The sequence below is a fragment of the Schistocerca nitens genome, chromosome 1, assembly GCF_023898315.1.
Source record: "Schistocerca nitens isolate TAMUIC-IGC-003100 chromosome 1, iqSchNite1.1, whole genome shotgun sequence".
NCBI classification, from domain to species: Eukaryota; Metazoa; Arthropoda; class Insecta; order Orthoptera; family Acrididae; genus Schistocerca; species Schistocerca nitens.
In genome coordinates this window covers 582,480,530-582,501,918 of record NC_064614.1, presented here as the reverse complement: position 1 = coordinate 582,501,918, position 21,389 = coordinate 582,480,530, and positions in this window count along the sequence as shown.

Here is a 21,389-nt window from a genome sequence, read left to right as displayed (position 1 = left end):
TCAGAACCAACCAACACACAGAAGAAACCCACAAAACCAGCATGGCAACACAGGCTACAGATCAGAATAGAAAAACTGAGAAAGGACATCGGACAGCTAACACAATTTATAAGAAATGAAATGTCAGAAAAAAACGAAAAACGTTAGGAAAAATCTCACAACAAGAAGCGATAGAGCAATTAGATGAAAAGAAGCAGAAATTACAAGCATTGGCCAAACGACTTAGGAGATACAAAAAAAGTGAAAATAGAAGGAAACAAAACCAAACATTCAACGCAAACCAAAAGAAATTTTACCAGACAATAGATAACACACACATTAAAATAGACAATCCACCAAACATAACAGACATGGGACACTTCTGGAGCAACATATGGTCAAACCCGGTACAACATAACAGGCATGCACGGTGGATAAAAACAGACACATACAAGATGATACCACAAATGCCTGAAGTGATAATTTTGCGACATGAAGTCACCCAAGCTATTAATTCTACTCACAATTGGAAAGCCCCTGGAAAAGATAAAATAGCAAATTTTTGGCTAAAGAAGTTCACCTCAACACATTCACATCTAACTAAATTATTTAACAGTTACATTGCAGACCCATACACATTGCCTGATACACTTACACATGTAATAACTTATCTGAAACCTAAAGATCAAGCAGACACACCAAACCCAGCTAAATATCGCACCATAACATGCCTACCAACAATATACAAAATATTAACTTCATTCATTACACAGAAATTAATGACACATACAACACAGAACAAACTTATAAATGAAGAACAAAAAGGCTGTTGCAAAGGAGCACGAGGATGTAAAGAGCAACTGATAATAGATGCAGAGGTGACATATCAAGCTAAAACTAAACAAACGTCGCTACACTACGCATACATTGATTACCAAAAAGCTTTTGATAGTGTACCCCACTCATGGTTACTACATATATTGCAAATATACAAAGTAGATCCTAAATTGATACAGTTCCTAAACATAGTAATGAAAAATTGGAAAACCACACATAATATCCAAACAAATTCAAATAATATCACATCACAGCCAATACAGATTAAGCGTGGAATATACCAAGGAGATTCATTAAGTCCTTTCTGGTTCTGTCTTGCTCTGAACCCACTGTCCAACATGCTAAATAATACAAATTATGAATACAATATCACTGGAACATACCCACACAAAATCACACATTTGCTATACATGGATGATCTAAAACTACTGGCAGCAACCAATCAACAACTCAACCAATTACTAAAGATAACAGAAGTATTCAGCAATGATATAAATATGGCTTTTGGAACAGACAAAAGTAAGAAAAATAGCATAGTCAAGGGAAAACACACTAAACAAGAAGATTACATATTGGATAACCACTGTGACTGCATAGAAGCGATGGAAAAAACAGATGCCTGTAAATATCTAGGATACAGACAAAAAATAGGAATAGATAATATAAATATTAAAGAAGAACTAAAAGAAAAATATAGACAAAGACTAACAAAAATACTGAAAACAGAATTGACAGCAAGAAACAAGACAAAAGCTATAAATACCTATGCTATACCAATATTGACCTACTTATTTGGAGTAGTGAAATGGAGTAACACAGACCTAGAAGCACTCAATACACTTACACGATCACAATGCCACAAATATAGAATACATCACATACATTCAGCAACAGAAAGATTCACATTAAGCAGAAAGGAAGGAGGAAGGGGATTTATCGACATAAAAAACCTACATTATGGACAGGTAGACAATTTAAGAAAATTCTTTATAGAGCGAGCAGAAATCAGCAAAATACACAAAGTAATCACTCATATAAATACATCTGCTACACCACTGCAATTTCATAACCACTTCTATAACCCTTTAGATCACATAACATCAACAGATACGAAGAAAGTAAATTGGAAAAAGAAAACGCTGCATGGCAAGCACCCGTATCATCTAACACAGCCACACATCGATCAAGACGCATCCAACACATGGCTAAGACAAGGCAATATATACAGTGAGACGGAAGGATTCATGATTGCAATACAGGATCAAACAATAAACACCAGGTATTACAGCAAGCATATTATTAAAGGTCCCAATACCACAACAGATAAATGCAGACTTTGCAAACAACAAATAGAAACAGTAGATCACATCACAAGCGGATGTACAATACTAGCAAATACAGAATACCCCAGAAGACATGACAATGTTGCAAAAATAATTCATCAACAGCTTGCCTTACAACATAAACTTACAAAACACGTTCCTACATACATATATGCACCACAAAATGTACTGGAGAATGATGAATACAACTTATACTGGAACAGAACCATTATAACAGATAAAACAACGCCACATAACAAACCTGACATCATACTCACCAATAAAAAGAAGAAATTAACACAACTAATTGAAATATCCATACCCAATACAACAAATATACAAAAGAAAACAGGAGAAAAAATTGAAAAATACATCCAACTGGCTGAGGAAGTCAAGGACATGTGGCATCAGGATAAAGTTGACATTATACCAATTATACTATCAACTACAGGAGTCATACCACACAATATCCACCAGTACATCAACGCAATACAGCTACATCCAAACATATATATACAACTACAGAAATCCGTAATTATTGATACATGTTCAATTACCCGAAAGTTCCTAAACGCAATGTAACATATACCGTACAGTTAAAAGGAAGTCACGCTTGATCAAGGTCCGCGTCACTTTCATTTCGAACCAGACCTAAGGTCTGAGAAAGGAAAGAAATAATAATAATGTCGCTTTCATACACAGCACTATGAGCAGTTGAGAGGCGATCTGTACGGTAAGTGTCCAATTAAACGGTCTTTCGCCCTGACTTCCGATAATGAAAGTTAATTGCTCGGAACAATAATGGAAAATAATCTCACCACTTGCCACGCTGTTTCGTTAAATTTTGGGCGGCATGCAAAAAGTTATCTCCGCGAAATCTAAGCGATTCGGGACAGTGTACAGTCCTCGCGAGTTCACTTCGTATTTGTGCCGAAAACATGTTTAGTTGCAGCGTGGCTGTGACGTCATTCGAGGCAGCGCGTAGGCCGGCGTTTGACTGACGCGAAGCGATTGATAGTTGGGTGCGAAATGAAGTGTCTGCTGCCTCTCTGGCTTTAATCACGGAAATAGTTTTAGCTCGACTGCATTTAAACTTGGGCGGCAAGAATTTTTAAAACTGAACGGACAGTAGAACAAGAGCTCTGAAACTACATCTTTAAGAGACCTTGTATTGATTCTTATTTACATCAAAGTCTTGAAACTTGGTATATCTTCATGATTTAATGGTTGTTATTAAGTACTGTATTCAGAACTTTGTCATAAATATATATGATGTTTAATCTATTACAAATAAGGACGTCTTTGTTCCAAATTTAGTTTTCAGTAAATTACTTGAAAACTGTTAGAAGCTCAATGGGATCACATAGTTAAGGTTTTTATATCAAACAGACGCTTCATACCAATTTTCATCTTTCTAAGTCTAATATTTAGCGTCTTCAATTTTTCGTAAAACCTCCGATTTTCACGAAAATATTGCTCCAATCAAATTGAGGCTTGTAACGGTTGATTTTGACATACATTTGCATATTCTGAACAATTTTTGGATTTATAACTTTATTATTTAGCGTCGCTTGTTTTTTAGTTTAAACGATGTATTTAGAGAAACATATTCATCTGATCACACTGAGATTTACCAATTCTAACATTAATATACGGTAGCATAAGTTGACAACGTTTGGAAAAGCTACTTTAATTTTTAATTTCATTCTTAGATTATGTTGCAATACATTGTATCCTATGCACAGGCGCGCTTTGATGACGTGGCGCTACTAGCAGTGAAGGGAGTAAGTCCCCTCACACTCGCTCTTCTCTGTATCTCTCAAATGATACAGCACTTGTTTCAGCACAAGCAGAGATCGAATAGGACAAGAGTTGGAAGAAAATCGGCATTATGCTCTTCTAAGGAACTGTCCCAATGCTCATCTTCATCGGGTTAGTGAAAATATAAATCTGGATGGCCGGCCAGACTTTTCAAACATGCAGTTCACGAATGCAGGTAACCTGCGCTAACTATTGTGTCGCTGACCTCGGTACGTTTGCTTTAAGGCTTGCAGCACATTCAGTACCCCATTCGGGTGTGCTTTCAGATGTAGAGCGACAGATTGGCTCTTGCACTGTCAGTGATCTGTAAAAGACTCCAGACTTTTTTCATTTTTCTTATACAGCACCTTTGCAACAGAAATTTGACTCCTTAAGGTCGATTTCACGAACTCCACATTTACAAAAGTAATTTCTTGTTTGTGTATTATTCATTTATTGCTTTATTTTAACTGATAAAATGGGGGCCTTAAAGTCCTCTCTTACATCGTACCACGAATTACAGGTAGCAAATCTGTTTCAAAGCCACCTAAATCCTGGCACCGTCAAAGGTACAAGAAAAGAGCATTGTGAAGTTAGTACGGAGGTACAGGGAGCAGCTGAATTCTGGAGAAAATACTCGACGAAGATGTACATAAACATCAGCAGTGATACACATAACAAATTTCCCTTCCCACAAAAGGGAACAACCCATACTGATATCACCAATCTAGAAAACCGTTCGCAACACCCAAATTTAATTTCTTTTCACAACTGATACCGATAAAGATATGGACGCGCAACTCACACATACGACTCTTAAAATTTACGAATTCGGATTCTTTGTCTCCGCGATGACTGTACTGTTTGCGTTGAAATGCCAACTACATCAGCTCCAACAAATCTGACCGAGCGTGGTAATGCATTGGATAACACATTGGACTCGCATTCTGGAGGACGATGGATCGAACCCACGTCTGGCCGCCATCATGACTTAGGTTTTCCGTTATTTCCCTAAATTCCTCCAGGCATATTCCGAGATGGCTGCCTTTGACAAAATGTCCGATTACTTTCCCCACACTTATCCAATCCGAGCTTGTGCTACATATCTAACGACCTCGATGTCAACGGGACGTTGAACTCTTACTTCTTTCCTCCAACATGTCAGTATGAGGGCTTCTGACGGTACCAGCAATCCTGGCCCTGAGGAGTCTTGAAAATGAAACACCAGTGGCTTGAAAGATAGATTTAATGTAGATCTAGAAGAAGAAGAAGAAGAAGAAGAAGAAGACATGAGCCCTAGAGTGTGTGGTAGTTCTTGTTTCAACCACTACCGTGGAAACTTTTGAGTAACGCTTAGCGTTTTCAGTATATATTACAGCGGGTATCACCACGATGAAGCTATATGTGCAATTGCCGGTCTGTAAGCAGTGGAAAGCCATATATGATCGACATGCCTCCGAACTTTGATGCTTTAAGGGACTTCTTTCTGAAGAGAAGAGGTTCGATGATTAAATTTAACATTGGTTCTCATCTAACATGCATGACTCTGCATCTTGTGGTTTGTCGTGAACCCTGTATTCGGTCCATAAGTTTATTACAATTATGTTCTCATTATATATAGTGCGGCACTTTACTACAATCCATGTTTTTCGACCCTTTTTTTCGCAGCTGCGCATATACAATCTGTATAGGTTAACTGCCGTCTTTAACAACTGTAATAAGTCTCGTTACGACGAAATGCGTTTCGCTTCATTTTAACACTGTAACAATGTGGTTTTTTCTCTTGCAATTTTGTTTGTTACGATCATTAAAAGTTCACATGCTTTGCTACTTATTATAAACAGTTTTTCTTTCTTCTTTTTTTGTTCTCACTTTCTTCCTTTGTTTTTATTTCTCACGTTTGTTTTTTTACTGCATTTTACTGTTCTATAGCTGGTGCAGGCAACTGTCTTTCCTATTTTAGGTATGGTAATGTTTCTGCATTGTGTGAAGTCTTCTAGCATGAGCTCTCTTTCGTAGCAGTCATTTATGACTCTGAATGTTTGGTCTTTCATATTGTACCCTAAAGTTTTCAACAATTTTGCGGGAATGACATAAGCACCTGATGCTTTTGCTTCTCTGAGACTCCAAAGGGCAAGTTAAAATTCATTTCTCATGAGTGAAGGACTTTACACTTCCCTCTCACATTCGTCAATGTATGTCTTCACATAGGTTACTTCCATTCTTGAAGTCCTTAACATCGTACAGTTCTTCTACATATTCTTTCTAACGAGCGCATAGCTCATCATTGTCTATCAATAATGTACCCCCTTAGTTTCAACTACTTACCGACCCCGTTCAAAGTTTTTTTCCGAAGGGCTCTGATTTTTTGATAAACTTGAACTGTTGTCCGTGTAACGTACATGTTTAATTATATAGTTAGGTTGGCCGATAAAAAATTATTCTGTTACCCAGCGTGTTACCTTATTATGTGAATTTAAGTTGGGTTTTTACTACCGAAGATATCTTGAGTCGCCACCTGAATCGACTTACCACTTAATTACCCTGAATACTGGCTTGGAAACAAAGAGACCAAAGTTAGTGGATAGCCCTCAAGCCATGAAAAATAAATAGAATTTTGATATACCTTGATAATTCTTTCTTAACTCTGTAGGAGAATCTGCTTAAAAATGCTCTTAAATATAATGAAAATCATACACGTTTGCGCTAAGCTGGCCTGGAAGAGCTTCGGTAGGGAAATGGATAAATAGCGGATGAGTTATTGAATATCAACAACGGCCTTTAATGTACATTTATGGAGGATTAAATCTTAAAACTGGAAGCCCAAGAACAAACTTTAATTTACCATGTAGTGTTGGTACTGAATACTGCTAGTAAAATGGGCTGAAAAACAAACATGAATAGCACAATCATTTGAAATCCAGGGTGCCGTGGAAAAGATGGATTACATACTCATACATTCAGAGTAACCATTCAGCGTAACCATTCAGCACAGACAAAGAAGGGTTGTCCAATAATTTATAAAAGGAAACAAGATCTAAATTGGGTTGGAGAGAGACTAACCTCGATGGTAGAACACTTTAACAGAAAATTATTCCCAAACTTACAAAAAAATTGAGAACAATGAATAGGATCTCAGTCCTGCGAAGAACTCTTCCAGAAGGTAGGACTCAGCAAAAATCATTAGTATCCACGTGACTACCCACTACAAAGAAAAATCGATAAAATATTAAAAAATTCAACACAAGATCACGAAACCAAACAACTAAGCGTGAGAATTTATTCAAGCAAGGAACCTGGTTTATCTGATAGCACAGAATACAAAAGCTCAATCTCACGAACAAACACGTGGTAACAGCTAGCAGCCATGCACAAAGAAAAACTCATTCATATCTGCAAAAAACACAGTGGCCTTTTTCTTAGTATGACTACCGAATGTTGAAACTATACGCACTGCTCAAAATGAGTTAGACGATTTGTTCAGGAATCTAGTCACGCTCGTACATCCATGTGGCCTCGTGTCCCATAACCACAAAGTGATAGAGTGCAAGGAAAACTGCTGAAAATTTCAAAAATAGCAAAATTATTCTCACTTCCTGCCTACGCAAACTGTCCGGAGTTACTCTATAATAGCTGAAATCTATTAAGAGATTAATTAAAGACTTAGTTAAGCTGAAACATACATATGCAGAAGGACTAACACTAGATGGATACACTTCGACGATTCCCAGAGCAGTGAGGCCGCTCTCTCCTCACTCACAGCCCCTACCTCAGACCAGAAGCCGGCATATGCGCTCTCTAACTGTGCCAACTTAACCAAAGCGACGGATCATCGCTCACCGGTGTTTCTCTGACCCAGAAGAGTTCCCCTTTGCTACACACAAAAGTTGGCTAAGCTGTCTCTGCATTCAGAGAAACTTACCTTCAATCCAGAGACATACAGGCATTCCAGTAGACGAACAACAAGCTTCCAGGCAATCAACCAGAAGGCTGGAACAAGGAAAACAAAGGGTGACAACGCAAATATATGATGAGTGCTTTTCTGTATCGAATTAAACTTTTAATATATATTTAGCTAATGTTGAAAATGATTTAGATGTTAAATACAATTAAGAAATGGTAATTTAGTATTCAAATATCACTATGGTCGCCAGATATATCACCCAGCTGATCATCTTTCTCTCAGTTTGAATTGATAGGAGCGCCAACAAGTAAAGGACACTCTTCACAAATATAAAAGTGAGTATCAAACCTGGAAGTCAATGAAGCCACTTTTACAGAGACGCTTCATCCCTTTTTTCGAAAAAAAAAATGTTCAAATGTGTGTGAAATCTTATGGGACTTAACTGCTAAGGTCATCAGTCCCTAAGCTTACACTCTAAATTATCCTAAGGACAAACACACACACACGCATGCCCGAGGGAGAACTCGAACCGCCGCCGGGATTAGACGCACAGTCCATGACTGCAGCGCCTAAGACCGCTCGGCTAATCCCACGCGGCCTTTTCTTTTTTTTTTTCGATTTTCTTCTTTCTGTTCAGCTATGCTTTTGGCCTATTTCTCTTTTTCGTCCCTGAGTTTGGGTGTGATGTGATTTTTAATCCTTTTCTAGCCATCTACATTGTTTTTCTTCCCATCTTTATTCCTTTCCTGAATTAAATGTAGTATTTCTTTCGTCATTCAAGGTTTTTCCTAATACCTCATTTGTTGCTTCAATTATCCCACCTTCATATTATTCCATTGCACTGGCTCATCACTTGGTGCTTTCTTCAAAGGCCATCTTTATCGCTTCTTTCAGTCTGTTTACTCTTCATTTCTTTTTTACAGATCTCTTGATAATTCTAAATCTAATGTTGCAGTTGGCTAACACAAGTGCATTGGCCACTGTCTGAACCTGGATACCTGTAGCATGATTTTATCTGATTCTTGTAACTTTTTTCCATTAGTATATAAGCTAACTGGAATCGTCTTTCGTCCGGTACCACCAATTTCTGCCTTCTTTATGGTAACCATGTCATTTTGACTGCAGAAATCTACAAGATTTTCAATTCTTTGATTTGTTTCTCCCAAGCCAAAATTTCCTACTGTCCTATTGTCTGTTTGGGATTCTACTACGGAATTAAAAAGCACCAATTACTGTAGCATTATCATTTTATTTAGCCAATTTTAATATTTCTTCAGTATCTGTGTGCATAGTCTCTCCTTTTTCCAAGTCAAGAGCCGATATTAGGAAATACGAGGGTGAGTCAAATGAAAACCTTAAATTTGTAATAACAAATCTAAATTTCGCGCCGTTATCCTGCAAGTTGGTAAGCGTGCTACAAACAGCGTGCAGAATGACCTGTAGGTGGCAGTATAGTGCAGATGCAGACATACCATCGCAGTATCAGTTTAAAGATGGCCAGCCCACTTGCCACTTGGACCAGGAAGAACAGCGTTCTGTTATTCGATTTTTGCGTAGTGAAGGTGTGAAACCTATTGAAATTCATCGACGAATGAAGGTTCAGTACGGTGATGCATGTTTGTCACAGCAGCAAGTCTAGGAATGGGGTAGGAAGTTCGCAAATGGTGTGACTTCAGTGGAAGATGCTCCTAGTCCAGGTCAGGCACTACGAGTTGTGACTCCACAGAACATTGCAGCAGTTGAAGCCATAGTGAAGGAAAACCGCCGAGTGGCACTGAATGACATTGCAGCATGTTTACAGATTAGTCGTGGGTCAGCACACCACATTGTGCATGATGTGCTCCAGTTTCACAAAGTGTCTGCAAGATGGGTGCCACAGCGGCTGACTCCTGAAATGAGAGAACGACGTGTTGATGCTTGTGAAGAACTTCTTCGGCGCTTTGAACGAGAAGGTGACGGCTTCCTTACAAGAATCGTTACTGAGGACAAAACCTGGGTTCACTCCCACCAACCGGAAACGAAAAGAGCGAGCAAGGAATGGCACCATTCCTCATCACCAAAACCAAAGACGTTTCGAACAGAACCATCATCAGGGACGATTTTGGGACGAAAAAGGCGACATTTTGGAGCATTAAATGCCTACAGAGACCACTGTCACCAGTTCATCGTACACACATCTCCTAAAAAATCATATGCGGCCTGCAATCAAATCAAAGCGACGTGGACTCCTGTCAGCAGGTGTCCTTTTGCAACATGACAATTCAATGCCCCGCACTGCCCGTACAACAGTTGCAACAATCGCAGACCTGCATTTTGAGTGTCTTCCTCAACCACCATACTCACCAGACCTTGCCCAAAGTGATTTCCATATGTTTGGACCACTCAAAGACGCAATGAGAGGAAAGAAGTTCCGTTCTGATGAAGAGGTAAGCCACACAGTGCATGAGTGGTTGCGCGGACTACCAAAAGAATTGTTTGCTGAAGGAATTTAAGCACTTTGTAAGCGCTGGAGGACTTGCATTGTGCGTGGGGGTGATTATGTTGAAAAGTGATACAGCTTTGTACCACTTCTGCACAATAAATAATATTTTAAAAAAATTTAAGGTTTTCATTTGACTCATCCTCGTATTTCTAAATTATTTCCAAGTCCTCAGGTGTTCTAGTTATGTTTACCATCATTAACCGATCACCGACATGGTGGGAACTCAGAAGAGAAAATCTGATTAGGTGATGAAAAATTGGAGGAAATTTTCACGAGGAAACTATCTTCGGGTCTAAGGTAGAAAATAAACTGTCAGAGTCCAACGATACTTGATTTTGTCTTCGCCGCGCCAAGGTACAGTAGCAGTGCAGCCGGGCGCAAGCTGGTCGGACATAAAACTGAGGATCGGACATCAGAGGTTCCGCAGCGCTGCTGAATGAATAATGGAGAGGCGCCCCTCCTGGCTGGCGTGTGTACCTGCGGCTGCGGCAGGTATTCCATTAGGCGCAGTCGGCAATCAGATTAGGCGGCGGTCAGCGCCGGGGGGCTTACAGCGTCCGCTGCCCGCTGCCCGCCGCCCGCCGCCCGCCGCCCGCCGCCTCCTAACCCTGGTTCCTGCTGCAGCCGGCCTACCCACCGCCGCCGCCTGCAGCCGGCATCGTTCTGAATCTGCTTAGTGCAATCGTATTACGCCGGACGGGTCCGAGCTGGCTCCACGCTCGATCCGCTTCGGTCACCGAGCGCGCGCGCCCGCTCCCGCTTATACCCCATTAATAAACGCTCCCGCATCGCTTTCCGATTCAGTCAGCCATTTAACGCTTACCACTTAGCAATCAAATCGTGCGCCCCGAATCGGAAACGGGCTTCGCGAGTGGACAAATTACAGAGGCGGCCGCTCGCTTTCCGTCGATATTGGCCACTTGTGACGCCGAAGCCTTTTCTCTGTTCCACGCTGGTGACTATTTGCTTTTCCCCCGTAAAACGATTCGAGCAAATATTAGTGTTTGTCCTAGAATTAAGGAAATTCTGTTCACGATAAACGCACTTCGTTGTTGTCACTTCAAAAAATGTTCGAATGTGTGTGAATTTCTAACGGACCAAACTGCTTAGGTCATCGGTCCCCAAACTTACACCCTACTTAAACTAACTTATGCTAAGAACACACACACACACACACACACACACACACACACACACACACACACACACACACACACCCTAGGGAGGACTCGAACCTCCGGCGGGAGGGGTCGCGCAGTCCGTGACATGACGCCTCAAACCGAGCGGCCACTCCGCGCGGCTTGTTACTGCGAAGCAAATGGTTCAGTGTGATCCAGTCGAAGGAAAGTGAACTAACGTTAAGAGTTTCAGCAGACATACGAGGGGCGTTCAATAAGTAATACAAAGCATTTTTTCTCGGCCATTATTGGTTGAAAAAATGCGGAATTTGTTATGAGACATAGTTGAATATTCTCGCTTCAGCAACTACAGTTGCATGAACCTCCTATAGGTAGCGACGCCGGCCGGTGTAGCCGAGCGGTTCTAGGCGCTTCAGTCTCGAACCGCGCGACCGCTACGGTCGCAGGTTCGGATCCTGCCTCGGGCATGGATGTGTGTGTTGTCCTTAGGTCAGTTAGGTTCAAGTAGTTCTAAGTTCTAGGGGACTGATGACCTCAGATGTTAAGTCCCATAGTACTCAGAGCCATTTGAACCATTTTCTTTTTCGGTTGCGACGCTGTACGCTTCCTTGAAATGGGGTCTGTAACGAACGTGTGTTCCAAGCAGAGAGCTGTCATTGAGTTTCTGTGGTGAAAAACCAGAGCATCACAGATATTCAGAGCCGCTTGAATGTCTATGGACACATGGCAGTAAACAAAAGCACGATGAGCCATTGGGCAAGGAGCCAAGATTAAGCAAACCTGTCAGATCTCCTTTGTGCCAGCCGGCCGCACACAGCTGTGCTATCCTCACGAAAATGAATAAGCGCCTTCACCGTTTTCGTCGCCACAAAAATGCAAAACGAACTACTTCTTCTCCATGACAATGCAAGGCCTCACGCAAGTCTGCGGACCCGAGAAGGACTCACAAATGTTCATTGGACAGTTCTTCCTCATCGATCCTACAGCCCGCGTCACGCATCGTCCAATTACGATCCGTCTGGCGCAATGAATAACGCACCACTCCATGGGGCGCAGTACGTGGATGATGAGGAGGTTACTGATACAGCAGGACGTTGGCCCCGACGTCAACCAGTAGAGTGGCGCCATGCGAGCATGCAGGCCCTCCCAGTAAGCTGGCGTAAGGCCGTCGCATTGAACGGAGATTATGTTCAAAAATAGGGTTTTGTAGCCAAAAAAGTGGGGAATCCCGAATAAAACCAACCTACTTTCAGAAAAAAAGATGTGTTGCATTACTTATTAAACGCCTCTTGTAACTATACCTCAAATTTCTGGACAGATTCCTGACTTTAATATGAAGTGTACCGACAGTGCAAACAGGAGTCAGTAAATTACCCACGGCTAGTGGAAGGCATGTGACTCTAAAATTAAAACATGTCACTTCTCCAGTAAACATAACTATTTCTGAAATTCTTTAAGTGATTTTAATTACGTATCGGTCTGCAATTCGAACGTGGATCTATGACTGAGTTTGTTGACTGAGTGAGAGCTTGACACGCTGTCTAGAAGAGCACGGTTCAAATTGCTGTCTGATCGCTCTCGGGCACGTTTCTCCCCAAGTCACTTTCCACGCATATCCCGATGGTATCTTAAAAAACAAGTCGCTTGCTGACTTCTTTCCCCAAAATACTCAGTCCGAACTATTGTATCATCTCCAATGAGATTAACGTCAACGTGACGTTAAATTCTTCACATTCGACCAGCATCTGCTCTTCCACTTGTGTAGAGGCTTTACTCTTGTCTTGGCTGCCACGTTTTTTTGGATCGTATGGAGGTCAGTGACTTGCTCAGCATCCTAGGGTATGCATCTCCAACGGTACCATGCCTAGTAAAGTTCTTTGGAATACAAAACAGCTTTATGAATAACGACATGTCTGAGTTTTTTTTATGTTAGATTATACAGTGACATTGTTAATATATAAAATATATGTAACCAAAAACTGAGTTACATTATCTTTCACATATTTGGTACTTCACGTACTGTAAAAAATTACTAAAACTAATTTCGAGTGCTCTAAAATATAAGGGAATGTACTGCGATAGCATACAGTTTTAACCTTCTAGTGATTTGACACAAAAGAGTGCAAAAGATGAAACAAGAAAATTAAACGTATTTTGCGGGTTATCCCCAAACTAGTCACGAATATGTTCAGGCAAAAACTGGTTTTTCACTTCATTTGCATGCACAAAAATTTGAATCAAGGATTCATCCATATTTAGTTTTCCCAAATAAATTCAGGGGAATATCAAAGTGATTCCTTTGAAAAGGCCAAATCATTCTCTTTTATCCGTCCTTGTCTTTCGAGGACACTAGAGATGGATAATGATTAATATCATAAATAAAGCATCTTAGCTTTATTTTCTGAAGTTTCATCAGCTGCACATGAGTTCCAAACTTCTTTTGTTGCCTCTGTGCGTAAGAACTGCATGCAGCATGCAGTGATACTAGTAGGCATTTTTATGACTAAGTCTGCATCGCTCAGTAGACTTTTGAAGGACAACTGACCTGACATCAAAATAATTTGCCTTTGGAAGAGGTAAGCCATCTTCAGCTGTTTTTTTTTTTTTTTTTTTTTTTTTTTTTTTTTTTTTTCTGAGATTATTGTCTTGTGTCCTTTCCGTTCGATTTCGATGAATCGCGCACCGCTGCTCATTCGTCGTAGGGAAGTTTTGTCGGCTGAGTAAAAGCCCCCATCTCACTGATAAGAAATACCTTTCTCAATAACAGTGCGTCGTTTGTCGGTCACCGGTATTCTTATTCATTTCCGCTCGTGCTTTGAAACGTGTTTTGTTCTCAGGATGTTTCAATATGTGGGATGGTAGTACCTTTCTAACTATTACACGGAAGCAGGTATTGCGTAATTACCTGAGATTCAAACATGGTTGATTATTGCTTCTGTCTTAGTTGCATATACCAACTACTTTTAGTATAAACGCTGAGCCAAACTAGTACAAAGAAATACGTGTGTACTAAGACTTTTTTATACAAAACGTTCTTTTTTAATAAAAGCTGTCATACCTATTTTAATATTAGACTTACAAGGTAAGAAATGTTATGTATACCCTCTTCAGCCACGGATTCTATTGTATTTTACTATTATGACTTTCTAGACACTTCATTAATTTAATAACAAGTAGTTAATATTTAATGCACTGCGTATTGGATAGAGAGAGGCTGGACCCGCATTTGGGAGGACGACTGTTCAAACACGCGTTGAGCTCTCCTGATTTAGGTTTTCCGCCATTTTCCTGAATCACTTCGGGCTGATGCCGGAATGGTTCCTTTGAAAGGGCACGGCCAACTTTCTTTCCCATCCTTCCCTAATCCGATGGGATCGATGACCTCGCTGTTTGGTCCCCTCCCCCCAAGTCAACCAACCAACCAACCAACCAACCAACCATGTATCTGACGCCGTCTTAAATGCTATTAAAAGAAAAAAATGTAACCGATGAATGAAATTACTACTTAATGGTCTAATGTAAAAAATTGAACAAAACAGTTCCCTCAAGTCAAAACTTGTTGTTCTACTTCAGCATCTACACGTAATCTGCTGGTGTAGCGACTGTCTTGGAACTACGTCCAGTCACTCACTACGTATTCGGAACCAACAGTTACTTCTTATTTTAACCCGCACTCCACTTCCCTAAAATCCGCAAGTGCATTTCCTCTATGGATTATAATCTAGCTGAACAAAATTTATCTTTACCAATAAATGTTAATATGGATGTATAAGCGTTAGTGTGTGCCAGTGTTGCTGGATGTTCTATGTCGACTTCATCAGAGTCGGGAACGGTGGCAATGGATATTTGCTAACTCAAATGGTCTTGTCAGAAACTGATGAACAGATTGTTTAGTTTTATTTTATGCTTTGCCGGCTCTGATGATATCAGTAAGACGTTTGTGACGTTGGCAACACTCATTTTTGTCTCACTCTTGTCATGTGGCCGGTTACAGCCTACTGATGATCCGAGATCTCACTTTGTCGTGTTCTGCATCAGCCGGGAAAAAGGAGCGACATCTTCACTGTGGTACAAGGCTACACGTGTGTCGGACATCTTGACTGAGCCTTGCACCACTTTTTTTTATTCATTTGCAGCGCATTATGTCAAAGGAATACGTTAACGAACTTTGAAAACAACTGAATCTCGTCAGCAACCTTCTGCTGTGGTAGTTGCACACATTTTAGAATATCACCCACTAAGACACATAAGTACAAGTTTAGACATAATTTTTCGTTGGAGTTGTAGTTATGTGTATACAACACTCAACAAAAATTTGGAATACTATTTTAAAATGTAGTCTATGATTCTAGAGGGCTCAGTGCCTAGGCAGCTTATGCAGTATCCAGTTGGAGCCCATATACTGGATGATATTTACTACTGGCATGCTCTGTTGCCGTTCCCCAGTCATGTAAACACACCGCTACCGCAGCGTCACATCGCACGCAGTCCGATATCAACATCAGCGTCGTTCACTTTGTGTTCATTACTGCAGTAACGTGCCACGTAGAGGCATACAACAATTTATAGAGTCAGGTTAGTGGCTTTACTTCCAGCAGGTTATGTACAGCAAGATGCCTATCGGTTAAATGCCATTCAAAGTGGTGCATCTAAGGTGTGGAGTAGGTATGTGATCCACAGACCTCGCAGTGTTCGTCCTCGTACGGCATCGCCAATGCAGGATCGTTTTCTCCAACTGTCGGCTCGCAGGCACCCAACATCAACTGCCAGAGATATTGCAAGTAATTTCTCCCGGGCAACAGGGATTCGTATCTCAGACCAAACAGTGCGTAGAAGACTCCATCAAGGTGGCTTTCATTCCAGCAGACCAATGAGAAGTTTTGCGCTGAACCAACGGAACCGACGCAGTGGATGGACCTGGACTCTTGCACATCAACATGGAACCATTGCAGAATGGAGTAATGTAATGTTTGATGACGAGACCAGGATTGATTTGCGACCGGACACTAGACGTGTTACAGTTTCGAGAAGTGCTAGGCGACACCAGGAACGCCGATACGTTAAAGAAGTCCATCCTTTTGCAGGTGGATGTGTAATGTTCTTGGCGTAAATAACGATGGGATGGAAGGCCCCTCTAATTGCCATCTACGACAATCTGACTGGTCCCCGATACTTCTAAGAAGTCTGTAAGTCCCTACAGACGCGAAGTCGGTGACAAATTTATCCTGGTCGATAACAATGCAAGGTCTCGGTATCTTCAAAGGTGCAACATCTACCGGATGCATTAACCCGTACAGTTCCCGGACATGAATGCAGCAAAGCATGCATGAGACCTGTTGAAGGTGGTAGTTGCACAGCGTCCGAATTCACCTGAAAATCTTCTGGACCTCACTGCAGCTGCCATTGAGGCGTGGGACCAAATACCCCAAGATGATGGTCTTATCTAGAGCATGGTTCGCGGAGTGGAAGAACTCATCCGTGTGAGGGTAGGAAATACTCACTACTATAGACTAATAATCATAAAGATTTTCACTGCTTTCAAGATGTACGCATAGGAGAAAGTCTGCATTTTTTCATAATGATTTTTTGTACCTAACCAAAATGGTTCTTTTTTCAGAAGAAATTATGTTTATTTTGTTAATAAGGTACTATATAAAACTTAATTGGCATACTATGAGAAGTCAATGTGGCAGACTCTGATACTCCAAACTTTTGTCGAGGTGTGTATATCATTTAAAAATTTTCGTATCATAAAATAATGCAAGCACGAAAAACTCCCACTGAAAACGGCATACGAGAATCCACGACGATAACAGAAAACCATGTTCATCGATGACCTTTACGTTCGTGTAACGTAGAGCTCTCTCTACAATATTGTAGAACAAAAGCAAACTGGTGCTTTTCATTTTATATAATGTAGTTCTACCAAGAACCGGAGGAAGATTCTGTTAATATCATATGGAGTACTTTCTGTGAGATTTAGGTGAAATCTGTCTGCAGATGTAAACATAGGAGATGAAGCGTTTCGTTCTACAGCGATTTATCGTTCGTCGTCTGTGAAAGACGAATAATTTTTTTTTTCAATGAACGCTGGGACACCGTTTTATAATGAGCTAACATTAGGAACAAATTTGCCTTAAATCTTCAGTTTGTTTTTAATTGCGTCATCATCGATTTGAGGGCTACCACTCCCATCCTCGGATGCCCCTGCTAAATATATGTATAGTGTTTTTTTCTTGGCCCACAGCTTGCTGCTGCCGACCACTGAGGCGCCACAATCCGAGTCCTGATGTGGACACAAGTTTTGCAGAGCACGCAAGCTATTGCCAGACGTTGATGACAACACACTGTGATAGTAGGAAAAACAAACCCCGTATTGATTATATCAGTTTACATAACCTAAAACTTTCACAGCAAATATTGCGAAAATGAAAAGTGCTACTGATGTGTGGTTTTCACAGAATGAAATGGAAGTCAGGGACTCGTATTGTTAGCCAATAAACAGATTTTAATAATATTTGTAAAGTGTGTTTTTATGCAAACATAAAAGTTTTTAAATGGAACAATGCCTATTGACATTACCGATTTACAAGTAGGGTAAATAATAATGTCAATGGTGTTTGTTGCAGAATTCTAGTGCAGGATGTCGTATTTCAAAAAGATCCCAAACCAACACTAGTCCCATACCTGTGGTAGCACACGCTAAAGAACAACACATATGCGTACACTAGTTTTGTGGACTCTGACCAGTAAAGAGACAACTGACTCACAGTTGTATTCAAAATAACCACCGGCAGCGGCGATACGTGCTTGCAGTCCGGTATGGAACGACTGCTGCACACGTGATAGCATTTCAACGGAGATGTCCGAGCAGGCCGCAGTAATATGTAGTTGCATATCATCGGCTGTAGTTAGTATGTCCATGTAGACACAGTCATTCATCATTCCTCAAAGAAAAAAGTCTACAGACGTCAAAACCGGTGAATGGGCCAGCCAAGGTGCAAGGCCTTTGCGTCCAATCGAATGGGCCTATGAGCTGATGCTTCACTATCCCATACCACACGTTTACACTCCATGGACGCTGCCGTTCCACCTGGCAAAGGCAGCGGGGACAGACCAGTAGTGCATGTTTCGACGGTTTACCTGGCAATGATTGGTAAATGCGGCTTCATCGCTAAACTAGATACATGATAATCCTGCCTTGGGCATGGTTGTGTGTGATGTCCTTAGGTTAGTTAGGTTTAAGTAGTTCTAAGTTCTAGGGGACTGATGACCTCAGAAGTTAAGTCCCATAGTGCTCAGAGCCATTTTTTTGAAAACACTTCCTCGTGCAGTTGCAAGGGACCTAACGTGTGGATGAACTACAACAAAAGCAAGAACATTAGTGTCTTCCTCTTCTGTAGTCATTTGTTTCCTTCTATTACGTTGTCTAGATATTACACAATCATTTTCACGTAACTGTATGAAGAGGGGGATAAATAATTGGTGGTCGACGTCTACTGAGATTCCTTGCTGTTTGCACCGTACAAGAACGAACTTCAGTCTTCCTACACGCTCCATACATCATGAACGTGTCGGCCTTTTCTGTATTGATAGGTCCCATCATCCACTCACGACCTACTGCTTGGACGACCTAGCAGCTGCAGGGGCTGAATCGCACAAACTAATATCGTTGTGGAAAGTTTTCAACATACGACTCGCCCTAGATTCCTGCTATAAACACCACTGAAATTCCAGTTTGGTTCAAATGGTTCAAATGGTTCAAATGGCTCTGAGCTCTATGCGACTTAACTTCTGAGGTCGTCAGTCGCCAAGAACTTAGAACTAATTAAACCTAACTAACCCAAGGACATCACACACATCCATGCCCGAGGCAGGATTCGAACCTGCGACGTAGCGGTCGCTCGGCTCCAGACTATAGCGTCTATAACGGCACGGCCACTCCGGCCGGCATTCCAGTTTGCCCTACTTTTGGTTTATTAATGCCAGTAGGCGTTGTTCCATTTAAAAAGGTGCATATATGTACAAAAATATATTTTCTAATCATTATTACAATCGTTTTTATTGGCTAACCGTATAAGCCCCTGACTATCAATACAGTTTTTGAAAACCACACAAACTGTACTTTTCATTTCCACAATATTTGTGGCGTAAGTTTCACCCTGTATACGTTGAGGTGACGTACGTCATGAGCTAGAGATATACACGTACAGATATGGGGGCAATATCGCGCACACAAGGCATAAAAGGACACTGCTTTGATGGAGCTGTCATTGGTAGGGTTCGAGTGTGCAGCAGACCACACGAAGCCATGAACACAGATTTTCAACAAGGCACTGTGCAAGCTGTTGGTGGCTCCTTAACAGTGTAGGCTGTGTTTACTTGGACCGGACTGGTTCCTCCGGATGTTCGGCTAATTGGAGATCATTTTAAACCATTCCTGGACTTCGTGTTCCCAAACAACGGTGGAATTCTGAGGGACGAAAATGCGCCGTGTCATCGAACCACAACTGTTTCTGATTGGTTTTAAAAACATTCTGGACAATTCGAGCGAATCATTTGGCCACCCAGATGACCCGACAAGAACCCCATCGAACATTTATGAGACGTAATCGAGTTGTCCGTTCTTGCACAAAATCGACAGATATTTAGGCAGCTTAGCTCAGCGGAAACAAGCTGGCGGCGGCTCCATTATGCTGTGGGAACACTCACGTGGGCATCCATACTCCCAGTGGAGCTCGTGCAAGACACCATGACGACCAAGGAGTATCGTACATTCCTTCATGACGATCCAGCGGCAGAGGCATGTTTCACCAATATAATGCGCCATGTCACAAGGTCAGGAGTGTGATGGAGTGTGCCGAGAAACGCGGTGGTGAATTTCAGGTGATGTGCTTGGCTCCCATCTCGCCAGATCGGAACTCGATCGAACACATCTGGTACGTGATGGAACGTGGTGTCAGAGCTCACCGCCCCCTCTCCGGAATTTAAGAGAATCAGGTGACTTGTGTGTTTGCGGATGTGGTGCCAATTCCCTCTCGCCACCTACCAACGCCTCATTGCTTTCATGACACGATGCATCGAAGATGGACATACCGGCTGTTAGGTAGGTGGTCATGATGTTCTGGCGATCATATATGATCAGAAGTGTCCAGACACCTGGATGAAAATGACTTAAAAGTTCGTGGCGCCCTCCATTGGTAATGCTGGAATTCAATATGGTGTTGGCCCACCCTTAGCCTTGATGACAGCTTCCGCTCTTTCAAGCATACGTTCAATCAGGTGCTGGAAGGTTTCTTGCGGAATGGCAGCCCATTCTTCGCGATGTGCTGCACTGAGGACGGGTATTGATGTCGGCTGGTGAGGGCTGGCACGAAGTCGGCGTTCCAAAACATCCTAGAGGTGTTCTGCAGGATTCAGGTCAGGACTCCGAGCAGGCCAGTTCATTAGAGGAATGTTATTATCGTGTAACCACTCCCCGACAGGCCGTGCATTATGAAAATGTGCTCGATCGTGTTGAAAGATGCGCGTCAACAGTGGGAAGTAAAAAGGTGCTCAAAACATCAATGTACGCCTGTGCTGTGATAGTGCCACGCAAAGCAATAAGGGGTGCAAGCCTCTTCCATGAAAAACACTACCACACCATAACACTACCGCCTCCGAATTTTACTATTGGTATTACACAAGCTGACAGATGACGTTCACCGGGCATTCGCCGTACCTACACCCTACCATCGGATCGCCACATTGTGTACCGTTATTCGTCACTCCACACAACGCTTTTCTACTGTTCAATCGTCCAATGTTTACGCTCCTTACACCGAACGAGGCGTCGTTTGGCATTTACCGTCGTGATGTGTGGCTTATGAGCAGCCGCTCGACCATGAAATCAAAGTTGTCTCAAATGGCTCAAATGGCTCTGAGCA